Source organism: Triturus cristatus, chromosome 3_1, assembly GCF_964204655.1.
Source record: "Triturus cristatus chromosome 3_1, aTriCri1.1, whole genome shotgun sequence".
NCBI lineage: Eukaryota > Metazoa > Chordata > Amphibia > Caudata > Salamandridae > Triturus > Triturus cristatus.
Window position 1 is genome coordinate 1,166,102,582 of NC_140583.1, and position 19,216 is coordinate 1,166,121,797.

A 19,216-nucleotide genomic window follows, 5' to 3' on the forward strand; every position below is an offset into this window, starting at 1 on the left:
ATAGTTAGATCTGCTTTTTAGAAGATGGAGCGTTTTTTGGTTTGCTAATAACTTTGGCCTCATTTGACAAACCTGCACAAAACCTTCCAAAAAGGAAATTGATCTCAGCTCCTCCCTGAACAGTTTTGGGTTGATCCGTGAAGTATGGGGTGAGAAAAAAGAGGGGTACCAAAACAGAACATGCTGTGTCCTTTGATGAAATGTGTAATTACTATTCTAACTCCACACTTGCTTTGATAGTAGGGTGGGCTATAAAGCAGACATAGGCAAATCTAACTGTGCTTTTAGGCTCTTTTACAGTAGGCTTGTGCCACTGGATCATCACTTTTTACGAAGATCTGGTAGTGCAGGCCACTAAATCATATTTATGAGGCAACGCAAAGCCCCCCTGCATGGCGTTACATGGCTTTGCGGGAGCACTAGGACTCACCAAGATGGTTCAATAGAAATATACACCCACTTACAAATCTCGCTGTGGAAGAATTCTTGCAACTCCGGAGAGATTGACAAACCTTTTCCACCATAAACGAATTAGAGCTATTTCAAAATATTCAAAACATCAATAACATTTAGATTTGATGATTAGTCAATGATGAGATGTTGGTGAAGGTTTCAAAAACCTTTATCATAAAGTTAGAATCTCTAATTATCTTTATTTAGTTTAGAAAGTTGACAGAAATATAAAATAGATTTGGTTAGAAGTCCGCATTAAAAAAACACACAGTGTTCCATGAAGAAACTCATAAACTAAATAAAGGACCAATTCTAAATAGAACCCATGAAGAGTCCCTCTGGAGAAGAGCGATTAAGAGATTAACCTCTCATAAAGAGTAGTGCTGGAAACTCAGCCTAGTTCCATACAGCTACAGTTTCAACTTTAAATAAGGTCGAAAAAGAAAAAGGATCAGTCACCTCACGGCAAAGTAAAAAAAAAAACCTCTCCATAGCAAGGAACGATCCAACAGCAGGACCACTGGAAAAGAAATTTGGAGGCAATGAAGAGTATGGAAAGTGAAAAAGTGTCTCTCTGACTAAATTAGCTTAGAGCGCTCATTAATATAGATTCATACTTTTGTAACAATTCTGTAGGTGTCCTTTGTCGATATCCAATGAGTTTAGTACATGATGTGGTCTCACCCTTTGTATGATGATTCTTCTCCCGATTCACACAGTCTGTACGCTCATCACCATGATCGATACAATTGTTACCACATGAGGGAAAGTTCTCATGAGAACACTCATACCTAAGCTAAAGGATGCACTATGAGCTTGATCTTTCAACAATAGCTATCCAGTAATAAGAAAGCAACTACCAATGGTATTTGGAAACAGCATTCGTAAAAGTCTTTAAGTCATTGTTTAACATAAGCAGTTTTAAAAAGCTCTTTGTATTCTAACGTATAATCTAACATGGGGTGAGGAGCTGGATGAACATGATGTTATAGTCAGCATATTTCTAAAGGATGTCACTAACTCTGAGCAGTTTTTACTACATAGATTATTCATGTGACTGAACAAGAGTCGAGTGAAAAGACTTTGAGTCTTGTTAATATACACATTAAGAAATGGTTGCTTTGCACAAACATTTTTGAAACACTCATTAATTTATAAACATTTTAAGAACATTCCCAATCCTACATGTGATTAACTAATGTATTTTCACTGTTTATTTACTAGGCTTCTAAACATTATGCGTTTATACTTTTTCCTACGAGTCATTTTCTAATGTAAACATTTCTGTAGCATTTGAAGCATTTTTAAAGCGCAATTCTAACACAGTGAGTAGGTTGGTTTTCATGCTCATTCCTTCCGAATTTCCTCCCTTTTGCTGATGTAAATCATCAATATAATTTGGTTTCACTTTCAAGTTTCAATCTAAAATGTGGTTTCAGCCTTAAGTGTATCCCGGTTTTTCATCCCGCTCGTGTGTTGTAGTGTTTCTATATAATCGTCATTCATTATCCCCATTAAACCCATATCCTTTTTTAAATGGTTTCGTTGGTAAGCATCTCGTCTTTTGAGCAGGAAATAGTTGCGGTTCAGATATGAGACATACAGGAACTTTAAACATAATCCTATCATTAGTGTAGGCATCAATATAACCTTTATTATCCCCTTTCAGCCATCGAAAACCAACTGCCAATTGTATTTAGTCCTTTCCCAATATTTTCATACAGACTTAGTGTTTACTATACCTGCAATTCTGGTCTCAGATTGATATTTTCCCTGCAAACTCTTCAATCTTCCTACTCTTGTCTGGTATGTTCGAACAGCAGTGAGTTAGCTGCAGCATGTGGCAGACCCCTCCAATCTCATCAAGAAGGATGTCTAAAGCCAGACAATCTTGTAAAACCATAGACCGTATAGCAAATAGTTCTGTATTAATTAAGAGTAAAGCTCCATATTTACTAGCTGTCATTTTATCCACTACCTTAGCTAGCTTCCTGATCTTTTCATCATTTAGTACTACTCCTACTGGTGGTATCACTGCTCATTAAGGGACCTCCACTTTCTGTATTGCATTTATGTCTACGTGATGGTGCTGGAGTTTAACCGTCTATGCTAGTAACATGATACATTTTTGGAATTAGTACCCAAAATAGAATGTTTCTTCCCAGTCAGTGTGTAGCAAAAAGTAAGCGTTTTGTCCACATATATATTATACCCAAGGAATCACATTTTTGTCTCCCTGTACAATTTGACAAGCTCCCCATAATAATTTGAATGTGTGTTTACAACTACTAGTCCCTACATGTCTTGTTCATTTTTGTGCTCATCTTTTATAAAAACAAACTTTCCCTTTATGTCTATTGTCTAATCTAAGTTTGGATAAATCAATTTCTTCCTGAATTCGATCTCCTCCTTTCTCTATGAATTCTCTAACCATCTCCATTTTGATCGGTAGTCTTGGTTATGTTTAGGTACCTTTCCTCTATGGCCATAATGTAAGCTTTCTCTTCGTGATGCATTAAGCAGGTCAAATTATTATTATATGGCTCTACACTATAGGTAAATGCTGGAAGAAATAATACCAAGCTGTGTCCATTGTTTACCTTTGCATGTGTAATTTCATGCTCTGTCTTAGGGGCACTTGTGACAACACTAAATCATAATTTGAATAAAAATATAAAAAATCTCCTGGCCTATATGCTAGTAAAAGCAAAATACTACAGGAGATTGCATAAGACATAGGAAGGTGCTAGTAAGTGATTTCTTCTGAAACTAAATATGGCAAATATGCACAAACACTGCAATCCTTAACATTTGAATAATTTGTGTATTCTTGCACTGATCTAGAGCAAACATTTGTAGAATAATCCTTCTTTTTGATATTTTTGAACGTTTTAGTAAATGTGTCATCTGCAAGATTCTGAGCATATACATTTGTAACTTTGATTTCATAAGTTTCTGGATCTGGTGTTAGATAAAATCCTATTAAAGATCATGATAACTGAAAGTATGAAAAAAACACACATATAATGCATTAACAATGCTTTCTAATGCATCTCAACTTTCTGAGTCAGTAGTTAGTTTATGAGGAAATCGTTTTTTTGGTTTGTTTTTTTCTTTCTTCTTGGAAATTCCCTGAAAGACAATCCTTAACTCTACTCCATGTTCTTTTATAAGGCAATCCCAATATTTACTGTAACTTTCTTTTGAGTCCTAGGTTAGTCTTCTGTAAAACAAATAACTCAAAAAGCAACAACTAATAGTCACAGTTCATAAATGTTTACCTTATCCTCGGATTTCACCCTCTTTTTTTCAATGTAAACTGTAAACTGCAATGAATTATTTTGTTTTCAGGGAGGTTCTAATAGTTCAAGATTCACCTTGCATAGATGTTTTAAAGACACATTCATTGCGGTATTCATGTAGTAGAACCATTCAGGTCCAGAATGTCTTCTACTAGGTGCTCATGTTCTTCTGGATCTTCTCAGGTCTTGCTGATTTGGATCAAGTTAGTTATCTTCTTCTGCCTCACTTTCTTCAGGCACAACTTCTGGAATTCATGCTATGGACAGACTCCTCTTTGGTCTTACTTTGCTAGAACTTTTTGGCAACTCAATTTGTTAACATTGTCTTTTCATTCTGGAACTTGTTCCTTCAGTTAGTTTTTGTTCTTCTCTTTCTTCTGTTAACTAGTCTTTTCTTCTTCCTCACTGGAAACTTCAGTCCCACTTTGCGTTATTTCAGGGACCTGTTCTTGTCTTTTGTCTTCACCCCTTACTTCTCCTTGTGCTACTGCATGTATTCCTGTCTGCTCTCCTGCAGGTGCTTCAGGTCGGACTGGTCTCTCCACCGGTGGTGCAACCACTAGTGCTCTTCTTTCGGGATCACAGACCAGCGTCGCTTCTTCTGCATTGCTCACTCTTCTGGTGTGCGAGGGATGAATCCAGTTTGCAACTACAGCACATTTAACAGCAGTGTTTGTCATGATCAAAAATTTGGTAAAGGCCTTTCCATCTGGGTTCAAGACAAATCTTGCTTTGTGTGCTTCTTGACAATGACCCAATCTCTAGGGTTGAATTTGTGGCACAGTTTGTGATGAGGATCTGGTGTAGCAGCTGACACCTGATAAGAGACAGAACAAACCACATCTGCGAGGGCCTTGCAGTAGTCCATAATAATATCATTAGTGATATTCACTAGGACGTTGATTGGAACATCAGATAACCTGATGGCTCTTCCCATGAGTATTTCATGTGGATACAGTTCTGTCTTCCTATATGGAATGCATTGCATACTCATCACTACCATTGGTAATGCATCTGGCCATTTCAGTGATATCGAAGCACATACTTTTGCCAACCTGGACTTTATTGTTCCGTTCATTTGTTCAACAATGCCTGATACTCCTAGTCTGTAACTGCAGTGTAACGTTTCTTCAATCTGTAATGCAGCACATAGCATGTCCATCACGTCATTATTGAAGTGTGTCCCTCTGTCTGACTCAAGAAGGACCGGCATTCCGAACCTAGGTATTATTTCTCGCGATAACAGTTTTGCTACAGTTAGACTTTCATTTCTCCTTGTTGGGTAGGCTTCCACCCATCGGGAGAATACACAGGTAATCACAAGTATATACCTCGGCCTATTTCGTACAGGCATCTCGATAAAATCCATCTGTAGGATCTTGAAAGGACCACCTGGTCCTCCAAAATGTGTGCTTCTGGCTGGTGTCTTTTTCCCTTCATTCAGCTGTGTACATGTGATGCCTCCTACAACTCTCACCCAACTCTGTCTGAAAAGCCTCACCATTTCATCTCTCCATAAATGTGTATATCCGTGGTAATGCCTGGCCATTAGAAGCAAATTGCTGGCTGGTAACACTGGTCTCCCATCCCGACATCCAAATATCATTTGCATTTTTAGCACAGCCTGCTCTGATCCAGCCATTCTGTTCAGCTTCTGTCACAGTTTCCTGTACTCTCTTTAATTCTTACCAAGTGTCAGTTATGTCCATCATCATTGCGAAAACACTCTCTTCATCAAATTTACAAGTAAAATCATAATTTACTGAGAAATTTTCATTTGTTGTACATGCTAAAAGGGCACAAAACATCGCTACAGAGCCAGCGTATCTGTTGTCTATGGCAATGTATCCACTGGCTGTTTGGTGTCCTGCGCATTTCACCACAGCAATTTCTTTGGGCAGCTCCAATGCTTCTAGCAGATCCTTCACATGTTGTCCATTCCTGATAGGAGAACCTGTGGAAGTCAAAAACCCTTTTCACATCTATGATTGCCCCAAATCATGGACTACACCAAAACCATAGTGACAGTCCATTAAGATTGTGACTTTCAAATGAGCAGTTGGACTGCAGGCCCGGGTAAGGGCAGCTAATTCTGCAACGTGTGCAGAAAAAACAGATTGAAGCCAGGAGGCTTCAACCACATCCTTATAGTACACACAGCATATGCTGCTCTTAGTGTGCTTTCATTACTTCGCATGCATGAACCATCAACAAATAGGACATAGTCAGGCTTAATTACAGGTTCATCCTTAATGTCTGGACATGGTTAAGTGACACTCAGGCAATCATGATCAAAATCATCCTTTCTGTCTTATGATTCAATTACAGGTAATTGAGTCAAAACATTTAACACATTACAATGCCTGATTGTAACATTATCTGGTGCAAGCAGACTCTGTTCATATTTGCTGAGTTTATTGTGCGTCAGATAGTGTTTTTGTCCTAGTAAGCAACAATTCAACAGAATGTGGTACCATTACCAGTAAAGGATGCGCATTCACTATATTTTTGCTCTTTTTCAGTATCACACTAACCCCAGCCACTGCCTTCAAGCAGCCGGGGCGTCCTAATGCTACAGGATCAAGGGTAGTAACAAAGTAAGCCACAGGTCTTCGGGCTCCTCCATGCGTCTGTTTTAACACTGAGAGTGCTCAACCATCTCTTTCACTGCAAAATAAGGTAAATTATTTTGTATAGTCTGGCTTTCTTAGAGCTGGGGTGTGACACAATTTATCTTTCAGCTCTAGGAAGGCTTTGGTGCATTCATTGACCTAAGGGATTGAATCAACCACATCCTGGTTTGTCAACCTCATTAGGAGCTTCGCCATCAATGAAACATTTTGGTATCCATTGTCAACAGTAGCCAACCATTCCCCAAAAAATCCTGAGCTCTCTCTGTGTTTGTGGTAAATTCATTTGTAAAATGGCTTCCACTCCTTCTGGTGACACCTTCCTTTCTCCTTTCATGATAATGTGTCCCAGATAATTAACATGTTTTTGACAGTACTGCAGTTTACCTGGAGACACTTTGTGTCCATTTTCTGCCAGGGGATTCAATGATGCAATTGTGTCATTTTTGCAAGCTTCTTCCATATCTGAAGCTATCAGCAAATCATTAATATACTTAATTAAAGCTGAGTCAATTGGCAACTGTGAGATTTTTCTTTAGAATCTGATTGAAAATAGGACTCTCTGTATACCCTTGATGGACATGACACCAGGTGATTGTTCTCTTTTGGAACACAAATGGAAATAAGAACTTGCTATCCTCATGCAGGAGCACTAAGAAGAAAGCCTAACACATATCAATTACCATAAACCCTTCTGCAGTACAGTAGCAGGGTTTGGCAAAATGTGACAACAAGGCACCACAGTATAATTTATTTTTCTAAAATCCTGCACTATTCTATATTTTCCATTTGGCTTTTGGATACCCATTATAGGTGAATTACAAGGACTGCCAATTAGTTCTCCCAGAATGCCTTCCTGAAGCATGTCGTCAATCATCGGTTGTATCCCAGTAATTGTTTCAGCTGACAATGGATAAGGCAGCATTCCCGGAAAAATTGCATTCGGCTTGATTTGGACCGGTACTGGTTCTACGCCTTTTATGAGTCCAATATCTTTTCCTGTAAAATCCCAGACTTCAGCATTTACAGTAGGTCTAAGATCTTCTGGTAATTCAGCAACAGTTAGCAAAGCAAACATTCCTGTGTCAGAATTTTGTATAATCAAGTTGAAATCGACATCCTGATCATGAGTTTGAAAAGCAACACTGTCTGACGTGCAATAAATTGTGCAATTTAGTTTACATAAGAAGTCCCTTCCTAACAAATTCACTGGGCTTGAACCACAAACCACAAATTGATGTTTCTCTTCAAATGTCCCTATTCTGACTGGAAATTTTGAAATTGGATTTGACATCCGTTTATTGGTAACCCAAACTACTTGGATTGTTCTTCCCGCAAGAGGTAAGTCTGGAACCTCCACTGTTCTAACTGTGGATCACGTAGCTTCTGTTTCAATCAAAAATGTCACATCGTGACCATAGACATTAGCATCTACATTTGGGCCGCTTTGGTCTACCTCTAAGACTGTGGAAAGTACACAATCCTCTTACTCTCTCAAGCACTGTCATTGTGAATTACCAAAGCTGAACTCATCAAATTCAAACAAGGAAAATTGCCCTAACATATCCTGACTCAAATTTTGAATTTGTGAAATTGTTTTTTGACCTTGATTTGGATTTGATTTCGGCAATTGGTTTATGTTCATTCTGGGATTCCCCATTTGACACGTTATAATGGGTCTCATTTGACTTTGATTCTGAATTGGGGTTTGCATTTGTTGTATCTGCATTCTCTGACCTGTCATTCCCTGAGAATTCTGTGCTTGTCCTGTAATAATGTCGGGATTAAATCAACATTCTCATTTCCAATGCCCCACCCTATTGTAAATGTGACAGACAGTAACTTTCTTTAAGGCCATAACATCTGTTGCAGATCACACACCTGCGGGAACACCTCTACCTCTCCCATGGGACATTTGCATGCCGTTTGAATTCACTGCAAACCCAGCTTGTGGAGCAACAACTCCCTGCATCATACCTTGACTTCCAGTCAACGATGGATTTTGAAATACTTACTGAGCTAACTTCATTTGACCCAACATGAATTTCTCCATAATTCTCCTCTGTTTCATGTCTGATTCATCACTGCAATATTTTGCATAATACAGAATCTCATCAAGTGATTTTGTTTGCCAACAGATAATATTTTGCGTAATGTGCTAACTAATTTCAAGTTTCAACCTTCGAATGAATTGTGACACAAAAATCCCCATATCTTTCTCTTCAGGATATTGCTTGAACTGTGCTGTTTAAAAACCTGCAATAACCCTTCGTAATATTCATGAACCATTTCATTCAGCTCCTGAGTCATTCTTTTAATTTGCAGCCAATCGATATCTTTTAGAGGTATTTTCTCTTTCAGAAAATCTATTACTGCCTCGTAATTTTTCACCACTAATGGTGACGGAGCACCTGTCCCCTTTTCTCTCTGAGGCTCAGCCTTTGGCCACTGTACAGATAACGTACACAATCTGCTGGAATCACCATGTCAAACAATGTATCTAATCTTACCATAACACTTTTGCAATCTTAGTAAACCTTTCTATCTGATCCTACTTCTGCACTGGGTTATCTCTCAGCTTTGGGAAATCGCTTGTAAATGCAATCACGTCACCTCTATTTTATGGAATATGTACATAAGCAGAGCACCTCTAACTACTTTCCTTAATGGATATTCAGTCAACTCCCTTACTTCATTCTGCTTTCCCTTGGTTTCCTTCTTTTTCTTTTCATGTTTTCTTGCCCATCTAAGTTCTAATTTCATCTGCGAATGCACTTAATCAATTCCATGCTGTGTACCTGAATCCCTGCAACTCTCAAATTTTCATTTGCTTGATCATCTAATTCTACCCTGTAATTTTGATGTAAGTTCACATTATTAGTAAGATCCACATCATATTTCCTTGCCACTCCTGTCAAATGAATGTGTGTGGTAACTGGTCTTCGAGTAATCTCTTCACGCAAATAGATAGGTTTAGATCTTTCATATTGATCCAAACGATCAAAATCTAGGCATCCTTTAATTAATTCCTCCAGATCAATTTTTAATTTGGGCATATTTAGAGGTTTATCCTTTTTGGTTTCTGCATATTTCGGAAGTTCTGTAGCCTCTGCCCTCCTTTCCCAAGTCAATTGCTCAATCCAAGCTGGTAATCCTCCGTCTCCACTTTCAGGTAATTCATAAGAACCTAAAGGAGTTGTGAGGGCAAAAGTACGTAATTCGTCTATTAAGGGGCTACAATTTGAGCTCTATTCTGGGTGTGAAACCGTCAATTATGGTACCAGAAAGTGCAGGAGCCCAAGGACTCACCATGATGGTTCAATCCTAATATACACCACTTACCAATCTTACCATGGAGAATCGTTGCGGCTTCAGAAAGATCAATGGACCTTTTACTCCGTAGGCGAAATGGAGCTCTTTCAAAATAATCAAAACATCAATGACATTTAGATTTGGCGATCAGTCAATGATGAGAGGCTACCTAAGACTTATACTATGGTATGTGGAAGTGGCAGGCCTAAAAAGAAAATACAGTCAGGGGCCATAAATTACTAGAAGACGATAAATTCTCCTATTTGGGTATTCTCTTTTCAAATTCTGGTTAATGAAACCCTCACTTGAAATTTGCAAAATTGAGAAAAGTTGGAAACAAACCTATCCAAGAAATGCTTCATCTTTATAAGAGCGAATGCATTCCAGTAGCTACTTATGGAGCAACACATTGGGGGCAAGGGAAAACACTACACTACAAATTCAAGAAAATCTTTTCCTGGCTAGGCTTCTTGCTGTACCACATACAATACCTTCCATAATCACCCATAGGTAATTAGACATACATTTTATGGATTTTATGGAGGATATAATTGATCTGAGTGTGATAACTGGCTGGTGCAACATCTGGAGCAAAACAGGTACAAACTTTTCTAGAGCAGTCATTACCGACTCTTTCACCCTTGAGCATTATTAGAAAATCCCCAGGTTGGTTCAGGTTGAGAGGCTAATGCAGGAAATTGATGCAGATCATAAAATTAAGACCCCATCTAATATTTTACAGTTTGGAAAGAATTAAATCAAAACCATTATTAAGAATAAACGAGTAGCCATGTGAGAAATCAAGGAGAGACAGAAAGTGTAAGTAACAACATTCCTTGATGGACCTATGCATCCTGGGCTGCATGGATATCTTGTGATGGTTTTTGATGTCCAAAAAAGATTTCATCTTACAAGGCTGAACTGGGCATCACACAGCATCTTGGAGCTATCCCAAAAATAGACACATGGTCTAATTGACTTCCTAGATGCCTCTGTGACGGAGACTCTGCCCAAACAACAATGCACTTTATCTTATTCTAGTAAATTTGATCGCACTCCCAGGAAATGCTTACTCTGCCCAGTACTACAATCTAAGAATGTTTTAGTTCATCAGGTAGCTTACAAGTTTTTATGTAGCCTTGAGCCTGACCATATTTGTTCTGCTGTCTCATTATTTATGAGGGGTGCTATAAGAGAAAGGAAAACTCTATTTAAATTGGTATGAATAATGTATCCAAAAACACCATTCTATCTTTTTAAAATGTGTATATTCTCTTTTATTACATGTTTTTTACTGTTAGATTTTATACATTTCAGGACAAATTTATGAATGTATTTAATTGTGTTTGCTTTTATGATTATCATTCTTGAAATCAAATAAAGCTCTTTTGACTTGACTTGAGAGGTTGGTGAAGGTTTCAAAAACCTTTATTTAGCTTAAAGTTAAAATCTCTAATTATATTTATTCAGTTTAGTAAGTTTACAGAAATATAAAATAGATTTGGTTAGAAGTCAGCATGAGAAAAATACACAGTGTTCCATAAAGAAATCCGTAAACTAACTAAAGGACATGTTCTAAATAGAACCCATGAAGAGTTTCTCTGGAGAAGAGCGAGTATGAGATGAACCTCTCATAAATAGTAGTTTTGGAAACTGAGCCGAGTTCCGTACAGCTGCAGTACCAACTGTAAATAAAAATGCGATCCTTGCAGTAGCATTGATCACTAATAATCCAAAGGTCAGAAATGAAAATGAATCGGTAACCTCAGGGAAAAGTTAAAGAAAATTAACTCTCCCTAAAGAACAATCTCAGAGCAAGGAAAGGTCCAGCAGCAGAATCACTGGAAAATAAATTAGGAGGCAATGGTGTGTATGGAAAGTGAAAAAGTGTTTCTCTGACTAAACTAGCTAGTAACACTCATTAATATAGATTAATACTTTTGTAACAATTCTGTAGGCGTCCTCCATCAATATCCAATGAGTATAGTTCACAAGTTGGGGTCATCAGTCCTACAGTGCTTATTCTTCCAATTCCCACAGTCTGTACTATCGTCGCCATGATCCGTGCATTTGTTACCACATTTCTTACATGAGCTAAAGTTCTAATGAGAACTCTCTTACCTAAGCTAAAGGATGCACTATGAGCTTGATGTGTGAACAATAGCTATTCAGTTTTATGAAAGCAACTATCAATGTTGTTCGGAAACAGCATTCATTAAAGTCTCTAAGTCATCTTTAAACATAAGCAGTTTTAATAAACTCCTTGTAATGTAACATATGATCTAACATGGGGTGAGGAGCTGAATGAACATGATGTTATAGTCAGTATAATTCTAAAGGATGTCACTAACACCTAGCAGTTTTTACTAAATGTCTTATTCATGTGACTGTGAGAAAGAGTTGAGTAAAAAGGCTTTGGGCCTTGTTAAAATACACATTAAGAAATGGTTGCCTGGTGCAAATCTTTTGAAAACATGCATTAATTTACAAACATTCTAAGAAACTTCCCAATCCTACATGTGTGTATTTTCACAGTTTATTTACTAGGATTCTGAACATTATGCGTTTACACTTTTTCCTGCGGGTCATTTCTTAACGTAAATATTTCTACAGCATTCAAAGCATTTTTAAAGTGCAATTCTAACAGTGAGTAAGTCGGTTTTCTAAATTTGGGCTCATTTCTCCCAGATATGTCAAGGAGGCATTCCATGGGCGTTGCTATGGGTGTTACCACTCAGCACCCATGGATTTTGACACTGTCCCAGATTTACAACATCACGTAAACCTGGGGTATCATCCAAAACGTACGCCTCCCCAGAGCAGGTTTAATGAGGAGAAATGTGTACATTTCTCCTAGTTTTTTTCCACTTTCTACGTGTGCTGCATGCAGCATACATAGAGCGAGGAAAACACGTCTTGCGATTATTTTTGTCCAGGAAGGTGCCCCTTCCTGCACAAACACAATCATGACAACACAAACACCCTTGCACCATGGTGCAAGGGTACTTGTGTTGGTGCTCGGTGGCAATTGTGCGCCGGCACTGGCTGAAAGGACAGGAATGCACTGTATCTGACCTTTTGAATTGGCATATGGCAGCACTGCAAAATGATTTGTGGCACTGCCCTATGCCAATTCTTTGTCAATGAGTCTCTCTGTGGGACACATACACTCACACAAACTCACTCTCACACTAACATTCACACTCGCTTTTTTCTCTCTCTATCCTCTATCTCACTAAATGAATGTGGTCCAAAAACACATTACTTAGAGCAACATTATTAATAGGTGCACGTACACACATTTATTCCTACAGTGCAAACATCACATTTTTTTTTTTTTTTTCCATAGTAGAGAGAAACTGACAATGTTGCGTTACCTAAGAAGGTAAATTCAGATACTAAGTTGAGGAATCCTCTACCCTCTGTAGAGATAGATGACGATGAGGAATATGAGTTCCGTGCTCTTTTGGACTCCTAGTGAACTAGAGGTAATTAATATTACCTGATAAACTGGAAAGGGCTTGGTTCCAAGGAACGGTCGTGGGAACCACTTTCCAATGTTCACCATGCAATTCTCTTGGCCTATGCCTTCAAAGCCCAATATCTGCACAAGCCCCATCTGGTCCTTCTTGCCTTGGGCATCATTTTTGCAGGGGAGAACTGTAACAGTCCCTCTCCTTGTCCCTCTCTTAGACCGTCCCTGTCCCCACATTCTGTTCAGGCACAATGAGTCAGCTGTTCCTGCCGTTGTGCTCTCTAGCTGGTGTTCCCCCTTTGGTACCATTGTGCATCTCATATATCCCTGCCCCATCACCGTTATGTTTCCCATGTATCTCCATCTCCCGGTACTTACATTATACCCAACACAGTATATCTTCACTCTATTATGCAGAATTATCAGGTTTATGCCAGATGCACTGTTCATTTGTTTTTTACGTAACTCACTGATTGCCACTCTTTGCCAAGATCTTACTAGAGCTCTGCAAATTTTGGTGGCCATCTTGGGTGCGGCCCTATTTAAATCACACCCAAGAAGTAGACCTTGCTTTGTCTTGAGACCTTCAAGGAAGGAGGGCCTATCCAGCATCTCCACTTACCTGCATGTTGTCAGTGATCCCAGTGCGCATTATCAGCACGTCATCCACAGGAGGAACGGTCACCTAGCAAAAAGGAAAGAAATGGCATTAGGAAAAAGAAACAACATGATATCCAACAGATAAGTGACACCATACATTCGACTTAGCCTGTTACTATCAAGAATTTGCAAGCCATTGACATTGTTGTGTCGTACAGTTACTACCCAAGAATTTGAAATTCATAGATATTGTAACATCGCTCTAAAGATTCCTAGCACTAATTCTAGAAAAACCTCAACGAGGTGCAATAACATTTGAGAATAACAAGAAAAAACTACTTCTGACAACTCTTGCAAAGTGAAGTCTTTAGTCATGAAAGCAATCATAGCGTATTACTAGAGGAAGATTATACTCCAAAAAAATACAAGCCCAGCCAAATACTCACTGCGAAAAGTTATCCCTAAGCCTGAACTCTGAGAGGCAGCCAGCTGATCGCAGGTTTGAGAGCTATACTCCCGAAGTGAAGAATCGCACCATAGAAAACTGTGCCACCTCCCGCCCCCCCAGTCCCTATCTATTTTCCTTGGTGAACACAGGACTCATGTAAGAAGGTAGGGTTTAAGGGGCTGGACCATATTGTCTTGGCGAAGCCATGTCGCGGGCTCTTTAGGTAAGGTCCACGCCGAGCCTCAACACACATCTCTACAATACCAGTTTATGCTATTAGTATAGTGGGCACAAACATATACAACCCGGCTTTCTGAGGTGGTACTGTAAAAAACTATGTCTCTTCGTAATTCATATATCATCACCCTAAGGCATTGTTATATCTCAGATTAACAACTGACTTGTAAAGTATAAAATTAGATGTGGGCTGCTGGAAAGTATCTTGCATCAAAAGTTATCTTTCATGACATCTAACATTTGTAAAATCCTGTCAAACAATATGAACTATTTGAGTTCCAGCGTCATGTCAAAGCAAGGCACTGATGATATTAATTTGGGGAGACTATGGAAGCCTTTAAAGCCTTATTATTGTTCTAACTTCTTCCATTCCTTTTGTTTACACATCTACTCGAAATGCAATGATTGCTGGACAGTTAACTCTCTTTAGAACCTCCAAAGCTTTGTCTAGATATGCCCTGGCCAACAAGTGCAGTTTTAGGTGTTACATTTATAAGAATTCTTTTTTTATTTGTGACTATCTGAAAGACCCACATCTCCTGGATAAAAGAAAATATTGTGTACATCTCCGGTGACGCAGGCACCGTCCCACATGCTTAACATAGGAAAAACATGATCAGCCTGGAGTATCATATGCCAGGTTTCAGTAGTCCGGTATTTGTATTAGCAGGTCAACAGGGCTGGGCAAAGTATAATAAATGTATTACTAATATTAAAAAATGTAATCACCTCTTTCTCACTGAGGAATGAGAACTTGAATACATATATAAAAATATAGGAATGCTCATACAGTTAGACTTAATTTATTTTTTAGTAGGGTGGTCTGTGCTTCCAGTATTGGCACCTGTAGCAGAAACTACCCACCACCCTCCTTTGCGCCATCTAACCTTGCTTTCGCCATCCATTTGTGAGAAACTTTGAAGATCTCACATTTCAAATGCCCCAACTTTTCACATTCATACAGATCCACTGATAAAAGTGATTGTGCAACCACAGCTTTTTCGCATAATTAGGAGCTTAGCACACTTGCCATGTTATATTCCATATAGGTATAAACAACAAAGTATGCAGTTCCTAACTACAGAGGCAAAAAATATATAAGGACACCATTCTAACTGTAAAAAGGGATACCAGTGAATGACAGGAGAGTTATCTCCTATTGTTGGAATAGAGCCCTCACACACCTGACAAGAAGGTGTCTTGCTTCATCATCGGGCCCTGCTCCTACTCGGGCCGGCGCTGCAATGCCCGATCAGGCGCCCGTGATGGGGCCTACTTATCGGAGATCTTTTTCCAAAGGCCGTTAGGTGAGATGTAAGTGAAGGTCTTGGTGTAGGTGAATGGGTGGGTATGTGAAGTGATTTAAAACGGGGGAACAAATCCAATCAAAACTATTTTAATGTACATGGTTCTTCCCCTAGTTAAAAAATGTGAAAACTTGCGCGTATGTACACACAATGTTGTGTTTTTATACGCTAATTTATGTGGTCAACATGTTTCATGCCTATTTAATCAAGTAGATGGCAATTCATCAGGACCTAACCAGTAATTCTACCTACACACATTTTTTGGTGGTGGACACCAAACACAGGAAGTGAGGAGTGACCACCCTTACAGCACCCTAAAAAAGTGTGAGGGTACCTCTGGTATAATCAAAGCTAAATGTAACCTGTGGAAATAAAAAACAGTTAGAATAGTCAGGGATAAAAACCTTATTGTACCTCTTCACAACAACCACCATGATTGATTATGACAAGTGGTAGTGAATCACACGCGTGTAAAGCTCGTAGGCTGTGACATGCTAAATAAAAACACATCAACGTATTAGGAAATGGTAAGGTGATGGAGGGCAGTCAGGCAATCACAATGAGATTGATAAAAGACAAGAGAAAACTTACATAGTTAAAGGTTTTTTAGAACAAGAGCTGCGTCCTTACCCATGTCTCTAATGATCCGGGCCAAGTCGGTACCGGTCGCTGTGGACACTCAATTCTAGTGCCCTGGTTTAATAAAGGTATGATAGTGAGAAATATAGACAGCAGAAATAAGGGGGTGTACAAATATGCAGTGAACCCCATGAGGTTAAAGGAACTGACCAAAACCGGTCTAATGGGTCAGAGAAATGAAATAAATACAACTAAAATGACAGAGGAAGTCATCTACACGCTTATTAGGATCATATAAGGTGCGGACCATCCTACTTATCTTGCAAAGAGATGTGACAAGCACTCCAAAGTATAGGAGATGCTAGTCATCGTGCGTTTCCACAAGAAGCATTACCAATTGAGAACTCCAATAGCTAGGCGAAAAAGTGAGTGCTTTAAGAGTAATACGTATTTATAAAACCAACCCGCATGTAAGCCGCCCCGTAAGGGAAAGATTAAGAGGAAACACACTTGATGGCAGTGGGAAGTTTGGAGCCACAGGTATGGCGTGCTGCTGTTAGACGATACAACACAATATTGATGAGTAGTTACTCACGGTTCCCTTGGTGGAAGTCAACTTGCATCCTACCCGAGCAGCGTCACCGGTCCGTGCGCGCTGTTCGAAAGATTCCCACGCCGATAGAAATATAAATAAAGAGCATGAGGGGAGATGACCAAAGATGGCCAATGAGACGGAGCGAAACAAATAGGCACGCTGGAAACGCGAATAACGCGTTGTGGGAATGGCGGGCACCTAGCAACAAGACGGTCATGTGATCGCTTGGCCAGCCGGAAACGCGAATAACGCGTTGTGGGAATGGCGGGCACCTGGCAACAAGACGGTCATGTGATCGCTTGGCCAGCCAATAGTGGTTGTCCTATTGTGTGGTCGTTGTCAAGGGGAACACAAGACGAACGATCAGCAATCCGGCCAGTTTCGGGAAAACTTGAAAAAAGAGAACTGCATACTTTGTTGTTTATACTTAAGTACTGGGGTACGTATGCTGGACCTTAAGATAACAAAACCCTAGATTCCTAATCCCCTCGTCTTTGAATACAATATCTGCACGGATATACCCGTGGGGAATTTCCATTTAGGTTACCATAGGTTTCGAATTGACTCCTTTTGGCCCATTTCTTCTTCCTTTTCTTTTTCCCTCAGATCGTTGCCAAATCGGCTTGATTCACGTCTTCCTTTCCCCCCCCCCTCCCCTGTTTTGTCCTTCTCATACTCATGGAGGACTACCAGGGACTAAGTTTTGGTGATGAAGCGGCAGCAGAGATACTACGAGCACCATCCCTGTTAGGGTCCGATGGGAGTTCTGCCTCGGTCAGCCAGACAGAGGATTGGTCCTCTTTAGCCAACATCAAACATGAGTGGCTCAAGGTCACCTTACATGGCGCGATGATGACCGAATATTTAAGAGCCAATATAGCTCCTAACGGTCTCATTGTTAATAATTTCCCCCGCCTTTTTTTGGAAGATGCCACTTTCAAGAAGGAATGGTCCCTAGTTGCCTGGAAGTGCACTAGGGACTGGTTGATTCTTATAATCAACACAGCTAAGAGGATAGCAGATGCCCTCTTTATCAGAATTCAAGCAGCAGAAGGCGCTATAAAAGTGACAATTCAGACAGCAGCCTTTAAAAGCAAACTGTCAGAAATCAATGCAGAGATTGCTGAGAATAAGGAATATCTCATGAGACAAAAGATCACCAAATTACAAAAAGATATACAGAAATTCTCCACGGAAAAGGTATACCCATATCTCAAAGCGGATTACACCAGCACCGCCAACGGGTATTCTTCGGATGAGAGCTCAAACTCCTCCCGAAGAGGTTCCTCTTCCAGCAACGACTCAAACTCTGGGAATTGGAACAATAAGAAAACACGTCCTTACCAACAACCTATGTTCCCCTCATATAACGCTCCCCCTTTCCAGGGACCTCCCTTTTGGCAATATCCAATATATCCACAGGGTCCACCTCCCTTCTTCCCAACTGGACCTGCACCTCCTTTTTTAGACAGAGGTTGGGGCAGAGGAAGAGGGCGCAGAAGAGGACAACAAAAAAGAGTACAATGGCAGGACCAACCGGCAGTGCCAGTAGAGACGAGGAGCCAAACCAAGGGGAAAAGAAATTGATTATCAATATTTCCTCCAGAGTGATTTCACCTATTGAGGAAATTGTGTTACAGAAGGGTTTGGGCTTTGTCCCCACTCCCAAGACCGACACCTTTAGGGATCGATGCGAATTACAAAGCTTTTTTCGCAAAATCCGTCTCCATGCCTTTTTCCATGACCAACCAGCTTACTCCTCCGATGATTCTGGACTACACAAACCATCAACATTTACCCCGACGTGTGCGATGGTTCCCAATGAGGTCCTTACTTTCGAGCAAGCTGTACTGAAGGAGTTCTACACTAAGGAGGTCCCCACCCCCTTCTTTAATCTCTCGAGTGACGAAACTAATGCCATCAGGGCTTTGGCCAGTGATGAATCCATTACGATTAAGCAAGCTGACAAAGGGGGAGCAACCGTAATAATGAACACAGTTGACTACAATACTGAATGTGAGAGACAACTGAGTGACAATAGATACTACACTCCGATAAGAGATAACCCCACACAGAGATTACAGAACATGATTTCAGTGATGACATTCTCGGCTGAATCAATGGGGTGGATCACAAAGAAGGAGGCTGAGTTCCTCACAACAAAAGAACCTATGGTACCCTACTTCTATTGTCTCCCCAAAATTCACAAAGGAGTGACACCAGTACCTGGACGTCCCATCGTTTCAGGGATTGGTTCTGTACTTGAACCCCTCTCAAA

The 19,216-nt window shown here is 39.8% G+C and overlaps 1 protein-coding gene across 14 annotated transcripts in view; it reads left to right on the plus strand.

The window, feature by feature from the left end:
- Nucleotides 1-19,216, plus strand: part of PKNOX2 (PBX/knotted 1 homeobox 2) — a 3,737,380-nt gene that overhangs the window by 1,410,407 nt on the left and 2,307,757 nt on the right. The window contains exon 7 of one of the 14 annotated variants that reach the window (XM_085646084.1): nt 6,278-6,434. The exons of the other annotated variants lie outside the window; for them this stretch is intronic. The gene's annotated coding sequence lies outside the window, so the exon portion shown is untranslated. The remainder of the gene's footprint in view (nt 1-6,277; nt 6,435-19,216) is intronic. 14 annotated transcript variants of the gene reach the window in all.